Here is a 23314-nt window from a genome sequence, read left to right on the forward strand (position 1 = left end):
AAAATATATAGTATGAAATGTTGTAGCTCAAATTTTCAATTTCTAATTATTTTCACTATCGTTTCTCTCTTTCACACCAAAACTCTCTTAGACCACTTAATACTTGATCTCATGATCTGGTCCTTTAAGTTTAGGCATATCCAGTCCCACAACACCAAGGCCGATTCAAGCATACAAGCAAGGCAATGGCCCAAGGTCCCCAGTTTTAGCTAAGGGCAAATTACATTTTGTCTATACGTGGTTTTGCCCGAAAAATATTTTGTTTTCCTGAAGTTTAAAAATTGGCACTTTACCTACTAGTGGTCTTGTATGTTAGAGGTATGTAGCCTACTTATCCACTTGCTATTACTCTACCACCTGTTAAATGAAAAACATAATACAAACTGAATCAAACAGTAGAACCTATTCAAAACAAACATGAGAGGCCACTCCTTCATTCTCTCTTCGATTGAGCCACTCCATCAAGATCATTTACTAAAATTTCTTACCTCTTTAGTGATTACCATTACGATCAAAACCCCAGTGATAGATTTTGAGGAATTCCCTCTGGAGTTAATTCCAGGTACATTCTTAAACCTAAGGTTTTTAATTTTTTTGAAATTATATGACGTTAATGTGTTATTTTTGTGCGTTTGTTAATGTATGTGCATATTTTGGTAGGAAATGTTAGAAATTTTCAGCAGTAGCTTATAAATTTATATATTGGTTAATGAGCTAAAAGTTGCTAATTGTTTGGTCTTTTTCTGTGTTGTGTTCTGCATGGACCCTAAAAATCTTTTTGGTCTGAGAAAAACATATGTACATGTGGGCTTTGTGGTCCATTCCCATGTGGTTGTCTCCCAAAAGCAAAATAAACACTTTTGTCTATTAACACTTTTGAAATTTAAGCAATTATTTATATGCAGATGTTGAGATTAATTATGGTGGCACCTTTGTGTGGAACCAAAACCTAGAATATGTAGGTGGCAACGTAGCTACAATTGAAGATGTTGACCTTAATAGGCTAAGTTTTTGTGAAATACAAGATATGTGTGAGAAGTTTGGGGCACCGAGTACAAGTACATATCATTATCTAATTCCTGGAGGTAATTTGGAGCAAGGCTTGAGACTAATAACTAGAGATGATGAGGTGTTATATGTGTGTGAAATTTATGTTGCATGGCTAATAGATAGGATAGTATTATATGTGGAAGGTGGTGAGTAGCCACTTGTTGAAGTACCTAGACAAAATGTAAAAGGTATTGAGGGAGGGGTGGTAGAAGGTGATAATTTAGATTATGATAATGATGCTAATGTGAGTAAAGTAGATGAAGAAGTACATGTGGATGGTGAAGGAGATAAAGTGCAAGCAGCTAAGCAAAATGAAGGTATGGAATTTGATTGGTTGGAGGAAGGATTTGAGGAGCCAGATTTTGATGATGATGTATTTGGGAATATGGATGATAGGCCATCTACACAGAATGGAGCTGGGGGGGATGGACTTAGGGACACTACAGCCCCACAAAGGAGTAATGCAGTAGCTACTGATGCCCCACATAGTAGTAATGCAGTAGGTAATGATGCCCCACAAATGAATAATGCAAGGGAAAATACTAGTGTGGAAGTCAATGATTGGCTTAAACCACTTGTTGAGGATGACATGGGAAGTTTGGTAGGGTTTAATGATGATGAGCAAGTAGCTACTGTTTCAACAAAGCCAGTGTTTAATATTCAAACTGATATGAGAAAACCAAAGCTGGGAAAGGGAATGAAGTTTCTTAACTCTAAGTCTTCATTTGGGAGTTCATTAAAGGAATGGAATGGAATTGAATGAATTTAGTAGAGAAAGGAATGGAATAAAATAGAATTGAATGGAATTAAAAAATCTTGTTTGAATGTTTTAAAATAAAATAATGGAAATGAATGGAATGTAAGTAACAGTATTTGGAAGTGACATTGGAAGGAATTGAATGAAAATATTTTATAATAACATTACTATTATACCCCCCATTTTAAAGAACATAAAAAATGATTCTAGTTTAGGGAAAAAAAATTATTATAGCTAAAAATCAAGTTATGTATATTTCTATGTTATAAAGCAATTCTCGCATCACATATTTATTGTCAACAAAATAAACATTATCTAAAAATGCAAACAAATATCTTTTAAAAAAAAACTCCTATAATGAGTCTTGCTAAAGCAAAACAAAATAAACAAAATCTAAATTTGGCCAAGAAATCCCACACTTTTTTATTTTTTAGGTCTAGACATCAATGTCAATAGGACATATTTGCGTGATGAAGTGGTGTGATATACAAAATTAGCAACAAATAAAAAAAATAAAATTAGCAAATCAAAAGTGGCATGGCTTGGAATTGAAAGACTAGCAAACAAAAGAAATACTAGCAAACAATAAAAGACTTGAAAGACTAGCGAACAAAGAAAGAAAAAAGAAAGACTTATTAAAAGACTAGCAGACAAAGAAAGAAAAGAAATACTTGTAGTCAATATAAAAACTCACAGAATATTTAATGAATCAACAAGAACAACAGCAGCTATGAAGAGAACGACAGTAACAACGTGAGCAGTAGAGTGCAAGAATGATAGTTATGTTTTTTCTTATGGCTAGTTGAGAAAAACAGTTGTCGTGATCTGTAAAAAGGGTTGAGATTGAAGAGATATTTTAGGATTTTCAAAAAAAAATTCATTCAAGCTAAATTCATTCCCTCACATTCCTCCTAATTTTGGGGGAACACAAATTTGAGGTTTTGAGGGAAAATGGAGAAATGAGTATTCCCTTCTAACAATTTCATTCCCTCCCAGTTAAACTCCCAAACAAGAGAATAAATTTTTCATTCCTTTCGTTAAAACTTTCAAATAAGGGCAATAAAGAATATTCTAAAAATATTCTTTTCATTCCATTCCTTCCTCCCAAACAAAGGCTAAGGTGTTTAGGGAGGCTTTGAGAGAATATGCTATAAAGAAACCTTTGGATATCTGGTTCAAATTGAATAGAAAGAACAAGATATATATGTCTGTTGTAGGAATGAGTGTGGATGAAGGTGTTATGCATCTATAGTCAGTGGGGAGTTGACCTTCCAAATAAAGACATTTCATCTTTAGTGCACCTACCCTAGAACCTTCCAACACAGCCAAGTGACATCAGCTTATGTTGCCAAGAAATACATGAAATATTTTAGCAAGAACCCTAATTGGACTACAGCTGGTGTGCGACATCACGTGAGATAACATTTCTGTTAACATAAGTGTGAGTCAAGTGTATAAGTCTAAGAGAAAAGCAAGTGATTTGATTATAAAGGATGAGCAGCTACAATTTGGGAAGCTAAGAGACTATGCAGAGATGATAAGGTTGAATGATGTGGGAAGTAGGGTTATTTTGCAAACTGAAATGGAGGATGAAAACTTCCAACTAAAATTTAGGGGGAATTATATAAGGTATAATGCACAGAAGGTTGGATTCTTAGGTGGTTGTAGACCAATCATAGGATTGGATGGGTGCCACCTAAAAGGAAGATTTGGTGAGCAACTTCTAGCTGCAACAGCTAGAAATGGAAATGATAATATTTTTCCAGTTACCCTTCTTCTTGTTGAACAAAGAACAAGGAGTCTTGAGTTTGGTTCCTTCAACAGTTTTTAGATGACATTGGGATTCCAAAGCAACTAAATCTGGTCTTTATCAATGATATGCAGAAGGTATAAACTTTGTATGTTCATATTACTAATACATGCATGTGTTTAGCTTAAACCTACATGTGTTTTGATTTTTCATATTACTAATATTGTGTTCTATTGAATTCTATGTGAAAGAGGAACTTATTCCTGCAATTAAGATGTTGTTTCCAACTGTGGAGCATAGGTACTATGTGAAGCATATTTACAATAACTTCAAAGTTAATCACAAAGGGTTGGAGTTAAAGGATGCATTATGGAGATGTGCTAGAGCCACAACTATTAGAGAGTTTGAGAGGAAAATGCAGCAATTGAAGGATCTAGACCCCAAGGCTTAGGAGTATCTTGTTGACATCAACCCTGCACAATGGTCTAAGTCTCATTTTACCAATAAGGCTTTAACTGACTATTTAGCTATTAATTTGAGTGAATCCTTCAATTCCTTGATTTTTCCTGCTAGGGACAAGTCGATCTTAACAATGTTAGAGTGGATTAGAGTTAGGTTAATGATCAAACTCTATACAAAGAGGAAAGGTATAGAGAAGTATGCTAGGAAGGTGTGTCCAAATATTCAGGACAAGTTAGAGAAGTTATAACAAAAGTGTGTACTTTTTTATGCTACTCCATCTGGTAGGTTCATGTATGAAGTTGGTAATGACCATGAAACGAAAGTGGTTGATTTGACAAATAAGACATGCAGTTGTAGGATATGGGATTTAACAGGAATCCCTTGCAAACATGGCATTACTGTTATTTTTAAGAACCTAGAGAAAGTGGAGGACTATGCACATCCTTGCTACCTAAGGGAAATTCAAACTTACCAGCAGATTATGTAACCAATGTCTAGCCAATCAAAATGAGTTCAATCTGGACAACTTGCTGTTGTTGCCCTTCATGTTTACAAGCCACCTAGTAAACCTCCTAAGCTAAGGAAAAAAGCCCCTAATGAACCAAGAAACCCATATAAAATTTCTAGACTGAACAAGACTATCAAATTTGGGAAATTTCATAAAGAATGGCACAATTCAAGAGGTTGCAAAGCTGTCATTACTAGTGAAACTGCATGGCAAAGGAAACAAAGGCTTTAAAAGGATAAAGCTGTAAGTATTTTTAGACTTCAACCCTAGTCACTTGGTGTCTTGCTTCAAAAGGATAAAACTATAAGTATCCTTATTCACTCCATAATATTTTTCTAACAAAATTTACCTTGTGTAGTTATGTTTGTTAAGTGTCATCAATATACAAATACCAACAATATATTACCAACAACCAAATCAAATGGTTCTATTAACAAAGTTGTTATATTACAAAACAACTTACAAAATGACAATCTGAGCATTCAACTGACAAAATAATGAATAACCGCTCACTAAATTAAGCTCAATGGTTCAACCAACCTCAACAAAACAAACAACATTAAAAACACAACCATCATGCTAGACTCAATCTCTTAAACTCTATCTTGTTGATTGAGGTAAAACACAAAACCAACATTACAAACAAAACAAAAAGATCCCCATAGCACCGCTAGTGCAAGCTTGCACAATCTCTCATTCTCTCTTACCCTCATTGCTTTCTCCCTAACTTATACAATACAGTTCATGAGCTTTTCTTTCCTTCTCATTAGCTTTTTCTTCTATTTCCCTAATTGACCTTTTCCTCTAAGTTGCAGGCTGCAATTCATTCTCAAGTCTATTGATCCTTTAAATGACAAGTTGGACAATTTCATTCCCACATTTATAAGTATGGTTATGTACCCATTGAAAGAAGCCATGTTTGGGACCAATCTGAGAATTGATTTTACACCCACAAAGTTTAGAATATATTATTTCATAATTCACAATCCATCACCATGAACTATTAACATACAATTCAAATCAAATAGAAATAAATAAAAAATTGCTGCTTACCTTAAATTGACTACAAACCAGAAATCTCCTTCCAAAGTTACCAACTTTCAAACTTGTTTGCAGGACATAAGTCTCATAGGTACATAAATACCCTTCTAAAGCACGGTAAAAATGACTTGTTGTAGAACAAGTGACACTCGATGAAGACATTGCATAAGTCTCATGGGTACATATGTTGTTGTCTCCCTCTTCTTGTCTCATTTTTCTTCTTTTCTCCTCTCTTTCTCTCTCTCTCTCTCTCTTGGTTCCTTGAAATTTTTTTTATTGCAAACAATTTTGAACTAGTTGACCATGTAGCAATCAACTCTAATTCCAAACGGATATGGCATTGAAACATATCCACACCTATCTATACAACTAAGTAGTGCAATAGCTAGTGATGTTGCTGCTTGCTTTTGCTAATCCATATGTCAGCAAAAGAAAGAAAGTAATGTTCATTACAAATTGCATAGCCATTTAATTTTTGTTTGTCTTTTACAGTTCAACAAAGCAAACCATATACCCAGCCTTTATAGATTGGCAATGGTTGTTCATTGTATGGGTGTGGTTGTTCTGATTTGGGTATGGGCATATGGATATTTCAATTTGAATACGGGTATGTAGTCATTTTGATTTGTTCCAATTTGGATATGGGTATGTGGTTTTTCTGATTTGTTTCGATTTGGGTATGGTGATGTGGTTGTTATGATTTGTTCCGATGGGTTTGTGGTTAGTAGTGGATGGTGGATGGTGGATGGATTTGTTGTTTTGTGTTTGTGGTGGGTGGTGGATGAGTTTGTGGCAGATTCCAATGGTGTTTGATGATTGTGGCATGGTAGTGGTTAGGCCTGTTCAACAATATACCAACACCGACAAAACCGGTCTGACCACACCACCCCGCCCTGCTCAAAGCTCCGCCGAAGGTTTCCGGCACGGTGGTCAGTGGTGGATCTTTAGTACCGACGTCAGACCGGTGCGGCCATCAGCGCCGAAATTTGCACACCGACAAAGACCGAACCGACCCGACGTGTTTTATATATATGTTTTAAGGAGAGCTGAAGAGTGAAGAGGCCTAAGTCTAACGTTCTAACTTCTAAGAACTAAGAAGAGGCAACGTTCATCCATGAACAGGGTCGTCCTTATCAAAAAACAATTTGAATAAAAAAAGAGTTAACGTGTGTGAGCTCCTTTTTTTAGTCAAGAAATGTGTGTGTGTCAGGAGGAATAGTATGAGACTTTGAGTGGTCTTGTCTATAAGTAACTCTAGTGTCTCCCACTTGCATTTTTTGAAAAATATATATTAAAAAAATAAAAAATAAAAACGCTGTGGCCGTATGGGTTAGTGTGTTACAGTCATGCCACTTGCGTTTTTTGAAAAAAAAAATTAAAAAAAAAAAAAAGATGCTTGTCACTGTTTGAGTCACTGATGAAATCAGTCACTATGCAAGATTTTTTTTTTTCTCTTTTGATCTTAGCCACACACATCTTTTCTCTTGAGTTGTCTCCTACTCAGCTGCTCTCATTTCTCCTCTTTACTTTTTAGACTTCTGCTCCTCTCACGTCTCAATTCTCACACTCTCGCCTCTCAATCTCAAACTCACAACTCAATTATCACTCATCAGCTAGACAGCTACCTTCATTTCTCTTCCAAACCCTAATCCCGCCAAACAAACATTAGTTTTTCCCTCTCAATCTCAGGCTCACCTAACCATTTTTCTCTTCTTTTTTTGCTCTCAGTCAGCCACATAACATAATGTTTCTTCCAAACCCTAATCCCGCCGAACAATTAGCAGTGTTTCCCTCTCAATCTCAGATTTTTAAGCTCCCACCAACCATTTTTCTCTTCTCTTTTGCACTCCGCCACATAATTTTTTTTCCATTCCCTAATCCTGCTGAACAAACAGTAGTTTTTCCCTCTCAAATTCTCAATCTTGCTCCGACCTAACCTTCCACTATTTAAGAACACAAGCTCTCAGCCTCACTCTCAAGACTCATCTCTGATTCTCAGTCTCACTCTCTCACAAAGAAAAAATTTCCTCTCAAGGTCTCATGAAATTCCTAATACCTAAGATAGTCAATCTCCTTTTCATCTTCGTTCTCCACCGTGGCTCTGCCACTATGTAGTTTTGTCTTTGGTAACCCTAACCCCTACTTTGTTTTAGTTTTATTTTCACTAAATGTTTCTTGTTAATTCTTTTCTTTTTGTTTTTTTAGTTATTTTCTTGTAATTTCAGGGGTAATTTAAACAATTCAGCTTCAGCCTAGTAAAGGAATAAATCTCAAAGGCTTAAATAGTTCCTGGGTATTTTATCATACTATTTATATTTGTTTTCAGTTCACCATGTTGTGTCAAACTTTCATGTTTGTCTTTGATTTGGAATGTTGTAATAGGTTTAAATTTATTAATATGTGTTAATGTGTTTAATAAATACATGTTTAATTTGACAGGTTGAATTTAAGTTGTATTATAGTTGAGACTTGATACTCTATAATTGTGTATTTGATTTGGAATGTTATGAGTCTGGTGACAGATTTGGAATTGTCTTATTGTGGTTGAAACTTGATAAAGAAATGCTTAGTTAAAAAGAAGTCAGTTAAAAAGGAGTCATAATGGGATCAAAATGCTATTTTTCAAAGGCCTAAAAGCCCAAAGCTTAGAATAGGAATTTTTAAAAATCCAGCCCATATAACCGAACGAACCGCACTGAGCCACTAAGATTAACCGCACCTTGTGTAGACCAGTTTTTATCTTCCAAAACTGAGGTGCGGTTAAGCATAAGGTGAAATCGCACCCTATAGGTGTGGTGCAAAAAATCTCTTCAAAACCTACCGAACCAAACCGTGTACACCCCTAGTAGTGGTGTGGTTGTTATTGGTAGTTTTAGTGGTTGGATTGATTTGGGTTTGACTGGTGGACGGTGGACGAAGAGCTGAGTTTGGGTTTAAGTGATGGGAGTGGATGAGAAAGGGAGAGACGGAGAAAAAGAGAGAGGAGAGATAAAGTAGTGTATACATTATTTTATTTGGTAGCTTATATTATTTTATTGGGTTGTATATAAAAATAAGAACTGAGATGTTGGGTGTATTGTAAAATAAGTTGGTGAAATAGATAAAGTGGTGTATGATGATGTAAAATAGGTTTTTTTTTTCTTGCATTCCTAAATGCTAGTGCTCTAAGGATGGGAAAAAAATTGGGTTTACATACCTGAATGTTGCATGATTTTAAGGGTCAAAGTGGTAAAATAACAACTAGGGGTTGCACCCCCAATGCTAGTGCTCTTATAAGCATTTTTATAATATGGTCGTGCTTAATCATTATGTGTAACTGTTTCCACTATAGAAAGAAAAAAGAAAGAGAGAGAAAATGCGCGAATAAATACTCGAAAATAGGCTTTCTACATATCATAAGTATCATCCTAAACAATGATTTTTATCAGCTGTAGCAAAGAAAAAGAAATAAACTTCATAGAAGTCAAAGTAAGAAGTAGTAGGTATTCCTAGATTCATTAGTTTATGGATAAAGAAAGGGTCTAATTGACAGAAAAAGCACCATTAAGATCAATTAAGTGAGAACACTGTTGGTCCAAAACAATATTCGGTAGGTGTGAACACTTGAGGCCCAGATAGTTAGTCATATCTGGGCCTCTTAAGGCCCAGCCCAAATAAAGGCCACCTCGGCTTTAGGTTTTAGAAGGAGGACTAGGGTTTCATATTTCACCCTCTATAATAAGACTTTTAACACCTCCTCTTTCTTTCCCTTCTTCTGCAAGAGCTAACCTATCAAAACAATTCCAAGAGCTTTACTTAGTGGCACACAGATCAGCCTCCATGGTATCCAATGCGTCTTCCATTTCTCAAATCTCTTTTCCTCAAATGGTACGAATGTTAGAGTAGATTAGAGTTAGGTTAATGATCAAACTCTATACAAAGAGGAAAGGTATAAATAAGTATGCTGGGAAGCTGTGTCCAAATATTTAGGACAGGTTAAAGAAGTTAAAACATAAGTGTGTACCTTTTTGTGCTACTCCATCTGGTAGGATCATGTATGAAGTTGAAAATGACCGTGAAATGCATGTGGTTGATTTGACAAATAGGATATGCAGTTGTAGGATATGGGATTTAACAGGAATCCCTTGCAAACATATGGCATTGTTGCTATTTTAAAGAACCTCGAGAAAGTGAGGACTATGTACATCCTTGCTACCTAAGGGAAACATATCTTCAAATTTACCAGGAGATTATGCAACCAATGTCTAGCCAATCAAAATGGGTTCAATCTGGACAACTTTCTCTGGTTGCCCCTCATAATTACAAGCCACTTGGTAGACCTCTTAAACTAAGGAGAAAAGCCCCTGATGAGCCAAGGAACCTATATAGAATTTCTAGACTGAACAAGACTAACAAATGTGGGAAGTGTCATAAAGAATGGCACAATTCAAGAGTTTGCAAAACTGTCATTACTGGTGAGACTGCATGACAAAGGAGACAAAGGCTTCAAAAGGATAAAGCTGTAAGTATTTTTAGACTTCAACCCTAGTCACTTGGCGTCTTGCTTCACATGTGCATCAATATTTTTGTAACTTGTACTACTATTATATTGGCATAGGAAGGTAATTCTGCAAGTTGGAACAAGAAGAATGCTCCTGAAGCAAGGCCTCAGCCTATAACTCAACTTGCATCACAACCTGCATATCAACCTTTTGCTTAAACATCTAGATCTTAGCCTTCATCCTCACAACCATCTAATAGAGCTTTAACTCCGCAAGCTACTACTAGGGCCCACTGGTACTCTTCATCTACCTAATCAAACTTTTGTTTTTTTAGAGATACATGGGATTCTAGACCATCATCATCCCAATTATTGTAACTTGTATTTATATAATTTCTGTTTTTGCTATACCATACATTGGCATGACTGTGGTCTTCATTTTGTAGCCTACAAGTGGTGTAGTTGGTGTGGCTGGTGTAGCTGGTGTGGCTGGTGTAGCTGATCAAAGAAATGGTGAAGATATTGTTGTGGATACTAAAGGAAATAGCAATATATCAAGAGAAGCAAAAATTCAGCCAATAGGTAGAAAGGGCAGTACATCAAGACTAGCCAAGTTTCAACCAGTAGGCAGGAATGACAGTATATCAAGACCAGCAAAATAGAAGGAAACTAGACCAGACGTTTTGTTTTTGTTTTAGTCCACAAACCTAGTGTAATTAGTAGTTAAAATGATTAAGTGCCAAAAACAATGTTTTATGTTTTGGTTGGAAGATGTGTATGTCTGTCTTTTGTCAAATAATGTTTATATTTTAGTTGTAAGCCTATTATCAAGGTGGCATACACAAAACAATAAATGCTTGGTAGAAAGGTTGTAATATTTTGGTTGTGAATTGTTGTGATAGGTTTTGGCATATGCCAATTATGACAGAATTGTTGTGTTGTCTTGATTCCTATTGACATTTTTGCTATCTTGAGATTGTTACTATCTTAGTATGTATTGTACTCTAGTAGAATTTGTTGGATATACTTCAACAATTTACTTTTGTGATTGAGCAAAAATGAACAACATACCGATCTAATTATAAGCAATAACTCAAATAGATATGATGGGCAAAAACAATAAATAGATATTGCATATGTAAGAAGAAATCTGCAAAATAATTAAAAACTCACAAACCAAATACGTGAAAGATGAATGATACAGATCAAGTTTTGTGTTTGACATAATCTCCTTAAAACAGATTTCGTCCCTCACACAACCTGTGATACTTTGAGACACGCAAACATTTGCCTCCTAGGATAAAATGATCTACAGCATAGAGAAGAAACACACAAGGTCCATGCTCTACGAACTAATCTATGTCTCTTTCTCTCTCTTTGACTCAAATGCTAATGTACAAAATATTCTCTCTAGAAGAGTTTCTCAAAAGTTATGTTTCATGAATGAGGGACTATGAATATATACGTTACTGAACAGACACACTGTTTTAGAAAAAACTGTTGTATACAGATTTACTGACTCAAAAAATAAAATAATAAAATATTATTATTATTATTTGGATAAAAGGACCTAGTCCACACATGCCTAATACCCAACCCAATGTCAAACCCATGAGCATATAAACTCATATTCTCTATCATTTCCTATATGAGACTCAAGGATTCTCACCACTTCAATATCATATTCAAGTAGACATATTAGGAGTCAATTTCTTATTCATTCCATAATATTTTTCTAACAATCCCCCACATGAATGAAAATTGATAAAGCACAATGCAAATGATAATGCAGACACAGAGAAAGTAGAAGAAAAGTTACTGTATCAGAAGAAGTAGCTTGGCTTTGAACTTTCCTTTGTGAAAGACTATCTGATATAGTAGCTGATAGGGTACGATAGAGCGCTTATCCTAAAGTCGTCCATAGAGGTCGTCCATGACTCAGCCAGTATTGCAAGAACCCCTGAAAAACCTTACCTATAACTACCTCGTCCAAACAGGAAGAACCTTGGACGAGGTCCACATGACCAGGGAACGAGACGCCTCGTCCTAAGAGTCGATAAGCTCGTCCTGAAGGAAATTCGTCCGTAGGAGGAACGACCCCTATTTCTAAGCTAAGTACGCTCAACAAGAAGATACTAGGATGAGGTTGTCACAATTAGGAAAATTTTCGAGTGTAATGTTACAACTCCTTATTTCACGTATAACTTTCGATAACCATTGTGTAAGAAGTATATAACTCCTAAACAGTTATGGAAGTTATCTTTAAATCCTTACACCTCCTTGAATTCAAGGGGGGTTACAAGTGTGATAATCGTCTATTAGAACACTATATAAACACTCATTCAGACAAAACAAATGTATGCTTGATATTTTCCAAAAAGTTGGAACTCCGAAAATATAGAAAGAAAAACTAACTTTGACATCGGAGGGTTCTTGGCCGGCAACCTCGGTCACCTTTGATCGCTTTTCTTTCTTTTCCAGGCCATCGAAAGAGCAAGTAGTCCTTCTAAGTCCGGAGCATCCAGCCTACTAATTTTCTTTGCATTATCAGTTGGTGCTGTCTATGGAAAAAGAACACTATTCACTGTTCTTTTCATTCGACTCTGTTTTTGTTGTCGAGGATTAGCCTTTCCCAGACAAAAGGCTGAATGGTTCGAACAAGATCAAGGGCTACCAGCCCAGGCCATCAGGAGAGTAGGGATGCATCTAGTAATCCCCTTCGCGATCGCAGGTCAGCGCCTGTCATGCAACCGCCTTCTATTCAACATATACAATCCATGGCTACCGCTATGGCAGAACTGACACGTTAGAATCAAGAGTTAAATAGGGAGATCAACCTTATGAGGCAACGCCAAGATGGGCACACGGAGGGACGGGCCTAGAGTCAGGAAGGTGGAGGAGAAAATGTCGAGTCCAAGAATCAGACAAGGGGTACCACTTCAAGAAGAATGCCACACTTGGAAAGAGAGATGGACCAGATGAGAAAAGCCATGGATGAGATGAGGGAAAACATGAGGCGGGCAAACCCAGTGGATGATATGGTTCACCGAACGGACTCCCCTTTCACAGCTTCCATCAACAATCATCCCCTACCTCCAAAATTCAAAATGCCTTCTTTGGATTCATATGATGGAAATCGCGACTTGTGCGATCACATTGCTACTTTCAAGACGACCATGCACCTTCAAAGGGTCCCGGACGAGATTATGTGCAGAGCTTTCCCCACCACACTTAAGGGACCAGCGCGGGTGTGGCTCAGTAAAATACCCCCAAACTCGGTGGGATTGTTTGAAGAGTTGAGTAAGTTGTTTGTCAATAATTTCATTGGAGGACAGCGCCACAAGCGTTCCTCTTCTAGTTTGCTGACTATAGAGCAAGGGGAAAATAAGAGTTTGCGATCCTTTATTACCCAGTTTAATAGGGAAGCCTTGACGGTGGACGAAATGGATGACAAGTTGTTGTAGACCGCTTTCCACAATGGGGTCAATTCTGACTTGTTCATTCATAAGCTCTACGAGCAGGAACCACAGATTATGGCCGAGCTCGTCCATTCGGCCCAGAATTTCATAAATTCTGAGGACGCTATCATAGCTAAGAAAAGAAAAAGGGCAGAGCGCTCGGAAGCGGGCCACCATCGTTACTCAGATCAGGGACCTCGTCCAAAGAAAGCTCGGGTAGACGAGAGGAAAGACAAGGATGGGAAGAAGGCAAGTTCCTCCGCCAGGAATCAGCAATACATGCCCTTGACTATGCCACTAGAGCAGGTTCTTATGTAGATCAAGGATGATCTGTCCTTGAAATGGCTGGATAAGATGAAAGGAGATCCTAACAAGCGCAATAGGAGCAAGTACTGCCGCTTTCATAGAGATCACGGGCATGACACAGACAAGTGCTTTGATTTGAAGCAGCAAATAGAGAATCTTATTAGACAAGAAAAGTTAAGGAACTTCCTTAGACGAGACCAAAGAGATGAGAAACTGAAAGCTAAGGTGGAAGAGCCATCACGACCCCTACTAGGAGAAATAAGGGTAATTATAAGAGGAAACTCGACAGCGGAGTCATCCAAGTCGAGGAAGACATACCTGAAGGTGGTGCAGAACATCCAGCTGTCTGGACAACCTCCTAAGACGAGGGAAGTAAACGAGCAGGCCGTTACATTCACGGACGAGGAAGCAGGACGACTTTACCACCCACACGATGACGCAATAGTCATCACCCTACTCATTTCCGACTACATGACCAGAAGGGTGTTGATAGACAATGGCAGTTCTGCAGACATTCTTTACTACCCCGCCTTCCAGCAAATGAGGTTAGGACGAGATCAGCTTCGACCAGTGAATTCGCCATTAGTGGGATTCGAAGGTATGAAGGTGCAACCGATAGGCACCATCACATTACCAGTGGTCATTGAAACATATCCACAGCAGATAACCAAGGAGGTAAATTTCCTTGTTGTTGATTGTGCATCGTCATATAATGCAATTATTGGAAGACCAACTTTGAATAGCTAGAAGGCGGTAACCTCTACCTACTACTTGTCCATCAAATTTCCAACCGAGCACGGAGTAGACCAAGTACAAGGAGATCAATTGGCCGCCAGAGAATGCTACTTAGCTATGCTGGCGATGGACGAGCACATGCAAGCAATGAGTATAGACAGGAGAAGGATCGCAGCGAAACCCACTAAAGTATTAGAAGACGTCCCTTTGGACGAGAACCAGCCTGAGAAGTTCACTAGAATTGGGGCGAGCATGGAAGAAGGGGCAAAGCACGCTTTGGTCCGGTTTCTAAAGAAAAGCCTCGATGTCTTTGCATGGAGTCATGAAGACATGCTTGGCATTGATCCAAGTGTTATTACTCATAGCCTGAATGTGTGTCCCTATTCAAAACCAGTGCGTCAAAAGAAAAGGACTTTCACTCCTGAGCGAGACAATGCCTTCAAGGAAGAAGTACAGAAGTTGGTTGCCGCGAAGTTCATCCGAGAAGTTTATTATCCAGATTGGTTAGCGAACGTGGTCATGGTGAAGAAAGCTAACGGCAAGTGGCGAATGTGCGTGGATTTCACTGATTTAAACAAAGCTTGCCCCTAGGATAGTTACCCATTGCCACACATTGACCAGCTGGTGAACTCGACGGCAGGTCACAGAGTGCTTAGCTTCATAGACGCCTTCTCAGGTTACAACCAGATAAAGATGGATAAAGCAGATCAAGAAAAAACCTCATTCATTACAAGCTAAGGTTTGTATTGCTACAAAGTAATGCCCTTTGGTTTGAAAAACGCAGGGGCAACTTACCAAAGGCTGGTTAACCACATGTTCCGTCCTCAAATCGGGCGAAATGTGGAGGTTTATGTAAACGACATGCTGGTGAAAAGCCAGAACGAGGACAATCATCTGGACGACCTTCAAGAGACTTTTGATACACTGCGGCGGTATAACATGAAATTAAATCATGGCAAGTGTGCTTTCGGAGTTTTGTCGGGGGAAATTTTTGGGGTTCATGGTTTCGCACAGAGGAATTGAAGCAAATCTGAACAAAATCCAGGCGATACTGAATATGGAACCACTAAAAAATATCAAGGAAGTCCAGTCTCTTACCGGACGAGTCGCCGCCCTTAACAGGTTTATGTCGAAAGCTACTGACAAGTGTTTGCCATTCTTTAAAATCCTCAGGAAGGCATTTGAGTGGATGGACGAGTGTCAAAGGGCCTTTCAAGACTTGAAGACATATCTCATGACAGCGCCACTATTGAGTCCATCTGTACCTGGAGAAGAGCTGTATTTATACTTGGCAATGTCCCCACACGCAGTAAGCTCAGCGTTGGTTAGAGAAGAGGGGAGAATCCAGAAACCGGTTTATTACACAAGCCGTGCAATGAGAGGAGCAGAAGGACGATACCCGATGATGGAGAAACTAGCCTTTGCATTGATCACGGCTTCCAAGAAGTTGAGGCATTATTTCCAAGCTCACATCATCAACGTCCTAACAGACCACCCCATAAAGAAGGCAATGAACAAGTTGGAAGCTGCTGGATGGCTAATACAGTGGGCTGTTGAACTTAGCAAGTTTGATATCAGATACCTTCCAAGGAGTGCGATAAAGGCTCAGGCATTAGCAGATTTCATCGCAGAGTTCACCCCCAGTTAGGATGAGTTGGACAAGGACGAAGGAGTTGAAAAGTGGGTGATTAATGTAGACAGATCGTCCACACTATATGCAGGAGGGATTGGAGTTATACTGAAGTCCCCCGAGGGTGACAAGCTAGAGTACGCGGTCCGTCTACAGTATCAAACCACCAACAACGAGGTTGAGTACGAAGCTCTACTCAAAGGATTGGAATTGGCTAGGTCCTTAGGGGCGGAGTCGATAACAATCAGAGGAAATTCTCAGCAAGTCATCAACCAAGTAAATGGAATGTGTGATACTAAGGAAGATCGGATGAAGAAATACCTCAGCAAAGTGAAACGACTCGCACGAAATTTTTCAGCAGTAAGTTTTGTTCAACTCCCAGGGAGGAAAATATGGAAGCGGATGCCTTGGCAAAAGCAGCTTCGACAGTAGTTACGGACGAGTGCGACAACGTCCAATATATGCCAAGCATAGACATTCCTGACATACAGCAGATAGGAGGAGGAGAAAATTGGATGAATCCAATAGTAATTTATCTTAAAGATGGAAGGCTTACAGAGGACAAAGATGAAGCAAGGAAGTTGAGGGTCAGGGCAGCCAAGTACATCCTCATAAATGAATTGCTGTACAAGCGAGGTTTTTCTCAACCTTATTTAAGGTGCTTGGCTCCTGACGAGTCAAACTATATTTTGAGGGAAGTTTATGAAGGAGCATGTGGAAATCATTTAGGAGCGAGATCACTAGTCCATAAGATCGTCTGTGCCGGCTACTATTGGCCTACAATGCAGGCAGATGCTAAGGCCTATGTCAAAGTATGTGACCAGTGTCAGCGCTATAGCAATGTCTCTAGACAGCCGTCAGAGTACCAAACCCCAATGATGGCCCCGTGGCCCTTTGCACAATGGGGACTGAATATCCTAGGTCCCTTCCCCATGGGAACCAGACAAATGAAGTTTTTGGTGGTAGGAATCGATTACTTTACCAAGTGGGTAGAAGCCGAACCTCTTGCAGCAATCACTCAGCAAAACGTTAAAAATTTTGTATGGAAGAATATTCTATGTAGGTTCGGAGTACCCAGGGTATTAGTGTCGGATAACGGACGTCAATTTGACAACGCACCCTTCAGGGACTTTTGCAAACATTTTGGAATCAAGAATCACTATTCCTCACTCTCCCATCCACAGGCGAATGGACAAGCAGAAGTAGTGAATCGATCCTTGTTGAAAATCATCAAGACTCGGCTCGAGGGGGCAAAAGGGATATGGCCAGACGAGTTACCAGGTGTTCTTTGGGCCTATAGGACGACTATACGAACTCCGACAGGAGAAACCCCCTTTAAACTAGCCTATGGAAGTGAAGCTGTCATACCAGCGAAAGTTCATATGGCTAATCATCGAGTAATGGAGTATCAAGAGAAAAAGAATGGGGAACAACTTCGTCTTGACCTCGATCTTATTGACGAGGTAAGAATGAATGCGGAGCAAAGGACAGCAAGATACAAGAATCTTATGGCTAGACAGCATGATACCATGGTGAAACCCAAACGGTTCAGTGTAGGGGACCTTGTTCTCAAAAGAGTCTCCTTGGTAACCAGGAACCCAGCTCATGGAAAATTGGAACCCAATTGATGGAAAATTGGAACCCAATTAGGAAGGACCCTATAGGGTAATCAACTGCAAGAGGCAGGGGTCTTATTACCTAGAGGCTCTGGACGGGCAGAAGTTAGAGCATCCCTGGAACGTGGAGCACCTGAGGAGGTACTATCAGTGATAAGCAGGGACGAGGGAAGTCAGTGACAAAGTTACAGCTATGATCTGCGTGTTCGCTTATATTTACTGTTGTGTTCTTACTACTACTATGGTGTGTATTAAGAATAAAAAGTGCACTAATTCTTAAACTTTTGCACCACTTATGGACCAGCTTACAAAAGACGATGTTATTTACTTTAGTATTTTCTTAAGGCACTAGCTTCTAAGTGTGTGCCATATTTGTGGACAATGTTCATGTAATAATATGGTTTGGATTTTCAGTGTATTTTACACACAAATCTAACTCCCATAATAACACCTACAAGGGGGGCAAAACCCTAAGACGAATGAAAATCTCTGGGCGCAGGGATGTAACGTTCATAAGCTTTCCTCAAGACGAGGATAAAGTAAAGAGAGGCTAAGGCATAAAAGGCACAATGAAGCTAGTCCATGGACGAGCATCTGGCCAAGACACTCAGATTCTAGGACGAGGAAAAAACACTTAAAACGTCTATACAAAAGACGGATGCCAACTACCTAGCCCATGGACAAGGCAAAAGACGCATGATCATCATTGCCATTTCTGAGACGAGTTACACTTAAGAAAATTAAAAGTTAACAAAGACGTCCATACATAAGTAGATCGTTCATAAGAAAAATTCGTGGACGACCATACAACACTTAGAGTGCTCACTGTTTAAAAGCCAATAACATCTAATGGTGAAAACAGAGCATAGATTCGTCCATACAATAAAATTCAGTACTGGATAAAAGTATATATTCATCGAAATTTAAAACAAAGGTAGACGACCAACATCCAAAAACCCCTGCGAAGTAAGCCTTAAAAGGCAATTGTAAATACACTCGTCCAGAAAATGTTGGACGAAATAATTGTACTCAAATACATTTGAAAAAAGGTCCTAAAAACAGTGGACCAAAGCAAAGAAATAAAACGAATACTTTGAACAGATAGTTAAAAAGTCTTCAGGTAGCAGGGGCATCAGGCATTGGGGTCGTCCTGGGCAGGCTTAGTCGAGGCGTCGTCCTCAATGTTGATATCTAAAAACTCGTCTGGAGAAAAGAACTAGCAGCACCCCCTAATTGAAGGACAATAGAGCTGAAATCAACCTCGGGAAACTTCTCCTTTGCCACCATGTGAAAATCTTCGAATCCGGCTGCATAGTTGGTGTCCAGAAGGTCGGTTAATTGCTTTGAGGCCCTAAATTCCTCCACAGCATCTTCCTTGGCCTTCTCAAGAGAATTGCTTAACTCGTCGGTCTTCTTCTGAAAGTGATCAAGATGAGTGTCTTTCTCTACTATGTCAGCTCTTAGCTCTTCGACGAGGTTCAACAAACCCTTGGTTTCCTCCTTAGCCTTAGCCACTGTTTCAGCCCAGCCTTTATAGTCGTCCCTGACTTCCTGTATCCTCCTCTCCAATAAAAGTCTCTTCTTATCCAGCTCAGTAGCCTACCTGGACGCGGCTATGAACTTAGACATAGCCTGCATAAGTGATTACGAATTTTCGTATAAAGCAAAGCAAATAAGCGTATGACGAGGAAGATATGGACAAAAAAAAATGAAGAGAAGTTTATATTAATTACCTTGAAAAGGTCGTGGACACCTAAGTGTTCAAACTCTCTCAAGGACATGTTATAGCACGCAGCCACGTCCTCGCCAGAAACTGCCTTCTCAAACCTCTCCCAGGCCAAGTCCTCACTCTCGAGGAGGTTTAAAGCAACTTCCACAGGAGGCTGGGATGAGGTAGGAACACCAGTTTTAGACGGAGGAGTATGGGTAGGCTCAGACAACTCCACGTCAAGGATCTAGATGGACGGTGATTGAGACGGAGGAGGAACAGGGACAGCAGGAGTGACGACCCCAGGCTTGGACGACCTCCTATGCTTCGCTCTCTTCTCCTTCAGACGACTGGGGAGATTTTCAAGATTAATAGCCTTCGATAGGCTTCTCTTGTCACCGACAGCAGGACGAGCCCGAGTTTCAACGTCTTGCCTGTTGGCCTCGTCCACAATTCCCTTGCCTTTGTTCTCTTTCATAGTAGCCATTCCTGTAAAAAATAAATAAATCAACATATATGTACCTATGATGATATGATTATGGCGATGGCAAGACGAACAAAATGATGAGGAAATCTCAGGGCAAGAACTTATGTTGATGGATTGTAATTTCGTGAGCTAGGGCTTCTAGAGAGGGTTCAAGGCCAAGTCCCCAAGTAGCGAGACGTTGAAGGGTAACCAAAGAATGGAAGTCCCTCTCTGGGTGAAGACGAGCTTTTTGAACACGTCCCAAATAAAACTTGTTCAAAGAGGGCCTTTTAACACCTGCAGTAAGGACGAAGAGTTTAGTTAGTATAGAACGACATGCGATAAAGGTAATACTACAATGGTGATAAGCATACATTTAGGATGAAGGTTCCCTAACTCTCCTATATATGGGGCAAATGGATCCCTGCTCACCTCAACAGGGTGCCCTGCCCAAAAACCAGAGACGAAGAAAAAATTTGTCTTCCAATTCCTATCTGATGTGACCAACGATTTTATTATCCTACAATCTTTTCTCCTGGCTGTAAATTGATAAAAGCCACGAGATTCGCTAATTTCGGAGGGTTTGTAGCAGAAAAGGAATTCGTCCACGGTAAGGGGACAATCCCCTTCAAAAATCTCTCACCACAAAATTTGCATAGAAACGATGAGTCTCCATGCATTGGGATTGAACTGACACAGCCCTAAACCCAATCTAGTGAGCAACTCCCTAGCAAATGCATTAAGAGGCAACCTAAGACCTCCTAGAAGATAGGCCTCGTAAACTCCCATGCCAAAGTGAGGTTGGCAACACCACTCATCACGGACGGCCAACCTAGGATTTAGCCCATCTGGAATCTGATATCAGCTCCTAAGAGATGCTAATTTCTTCTCGTCTGTCTTAGCAGGAACCCCCACAGCACAGCTATAAATGGTCTCAACCTCGTCCTTTTGAGTGGATGAGGGTGCATTGGAGGGACCAGCCCCAGACCCAGACGCCACTCTTGTCCTAAATTCCTCTTGGAAGCAAGGAAGTTAATCTCGTACCGTACCGGCCGGTACCGCCAGAATTTACCGTACCAGTGCTAAGGCCGGTACAGAAATGCTCTTGTTTCGTTTCGACTTAAATACCGGCTGTACCGGAGCCATTTCGGACATACCAGGATAAATACCGGGTTTCGGCCGGAATATAGATACCGGGCGAAACAAAAAAAACTCAGAAAATCCCTCAAATTTCAAGATCCACCTCCTCACTCTTACCTTGGTTTTTCCTCCTCTTCTTCGTATTTGTCTCTGCTACGCATTTCTTCTCCTTTTTGTTTGTTTCACCGGCCTCTGTTTCTAGTTTCTACAGCCCCTTCATCCTCTTCATTTTTTTCTCAACGTGTATCTGTCTCTCTTTTTAGTTTTGGTACACTCCCTTGAAAGTAGAAAAGTAGTCAGACAATAAGCATAAGACAAGGCTTCAAAGAAAAACATGTGGAGGTGAAAAAAAGGAATGAAAAAAAAAGATAAATAAACTTATAATGAGAGACTAATGGGCTACAACTGTAAGCAAGATGTGTGGTGGTGAAAAAAGAATGAAAAAAAATATTCCTAATGAGTTAGACTTCCAATAGTAGACTAAGTGGGTGTAAGTCTTGGAAATTATGGGTTAATGTAAATCAATTTTTTTAAAGGTTCAAATTTTCTTTTTTCTTTTTTGTCAGAAAAGTATTTTAATTTATCAATTCTATCAGTTAGTTTTTAAATATTTATGAGCTTTTAATATATCAATTATTAAAGGAGAGGGAGTAGTGAGTTAAGGAAAATAAAAGAGGGCTAAAAAAAAGATATTGACAAAGTAGAAGAGAAATGAGTAAAAAAAAATATTAATATTTGTTTTAGTAACTTATTATAATTTTTAAAATAAAATTTTTAAAAATTTTAGCTATGACTCCACTATTGTAACATGCATTTTTTGTGTTTTGGTGAAGCTAAAATAGCTATATAACTATTTAGCTTCACTACTGCTAATGCTCTAACTCCGTCAAAAAATATAAAAGTTGTCAAAGTGATATATTGAGTTATTAGAAATATAACTTTGTATACTGTATAAAATAGTAAAAAATAGCGATAAATCTGAAACGGTACACCAGTATTGACCGGTATCCGAAATTTATCGTACCGCTAGTTAAACCGGTACAACCTCCGGTACGGTATTAACTTCCTTGCTTGGAAGACTTCCAAGAGAACCCCAGGAACCCCAGAAACGTACTCGTCTGTGGTGTTACCTCCACTACTATTGCTATTACTGCTAGAGCCACTGTAACTAGTTGAGTTGTGGTATTCGTCTATCTCTCTATCAACACTATTACTAGACGAAGAAAAAACTTCAGACATTGTGGAAATTTATGGGAAACCTAAAGACGAGTGTAGAGAAAATACCTGGCTCTAGACGAAGGAAAACTAGGGACGTTGGAATACTTCTAGACGAGGTGATGGACGAGAAATGTTAAACAAGAAAATTTGAAAAATACAGAGGGTATGGGAGGAAATCTACTATTTATAGGCGTTGAAAAATGGAACCTAGAACGACGTGCTCAATCAGGAAGAACCACGTGGCAACTTCCTCAAAAACACAAATCGACGCGACGGCTAACCAACATAGTGATGACACGTGGCACAATATGAAGCCATGGGAACTCAACCATCAAGATCGAGACACGTGGGATGACATATTGAAACATGTGTCCAAAAACCAAGAGCTCTAGACGACCTTTGGACGAGGGGGCAACTGATAGGGTACGATAGAGCGCTTATCCTGAAGTCGTCCATAGAGGTCGTCCGTGACTCAACCAGTATTACAAGAACCCCTGAAAAACCTTACCTATAACTACCTCGTCCAAACAGGAAGAACCTTGGATGAGGTCCGCATGACCAGGGAACGAGACGCCTCGTCCTAAGAGTCGATAAGCTCGTCCTGAAGGAAATTCGTCCGTAGGAGGAACGACCCCTATTTCTAAGCTAAGTACGCTCAACAAGAAGATACTAGGACGAGGCTGTCACACTTAAGAAAATTTCCGAGTGTAATGTTACAACTCCTTATTTCACGTATAACTTCCGATAACCATTGTGTGAGAAGTATATAACTCCTAAACGGTTATGGAAGTTATCTTTAAATCATTACACCTCCTTGAATCCAGGGGAGGTTACAAGTGTGATAACCGTCTATTAGAACACTATATAAACGCTCATTCAGACAAAATAAAGGTACGCTTGATATTTCCCAAAAAGTTGGAACTCCGAAAATATAGAGAGAAAAACTAACTTTGACATCGGAGGGTTCTTGGCCGGCAACCCCGGTCACC

The 23314-nt window shown here is 39.2% G+C and overlaps 1 long non-coding RNA gene across 1 annotated transcript; it reads left to right on the forward strand.

Annotated features, from left to right (window-relative positions):
* Nucleotides 1–391: 391 nt before the first annotated feature.
* LOC142628019 (uncharacterized) lies at nucleotides 392–10287 on the forward strand. The gene is made up of 3 exons (XR_012842972.1): nucleotides 392–562; nucleotides 7794–7861; nucleotides 10166–10287. It is a non-coding gene; the product is annotated as an uncharacterized LOC142628019 (long non-coding RNA).
* Nucleotides 10288–23314: the final 13027 nt, after the last annotated feature.

Source organism: Castanea sativa, chromosome 3 (genome assembly GCF_040712315.1).
Source record: "Castanea sativa cultivar Marrone di Chiusa Pesio chromosome 3, ASM4071231v1".
Classification (NCBI taxonomy): domain Eukaryota; kingdom Viridiplantae; phylum Streptophyta; class Magnoliopsida; order Fagales; family Fagaceae; genus Castanea; species Castanea sativa.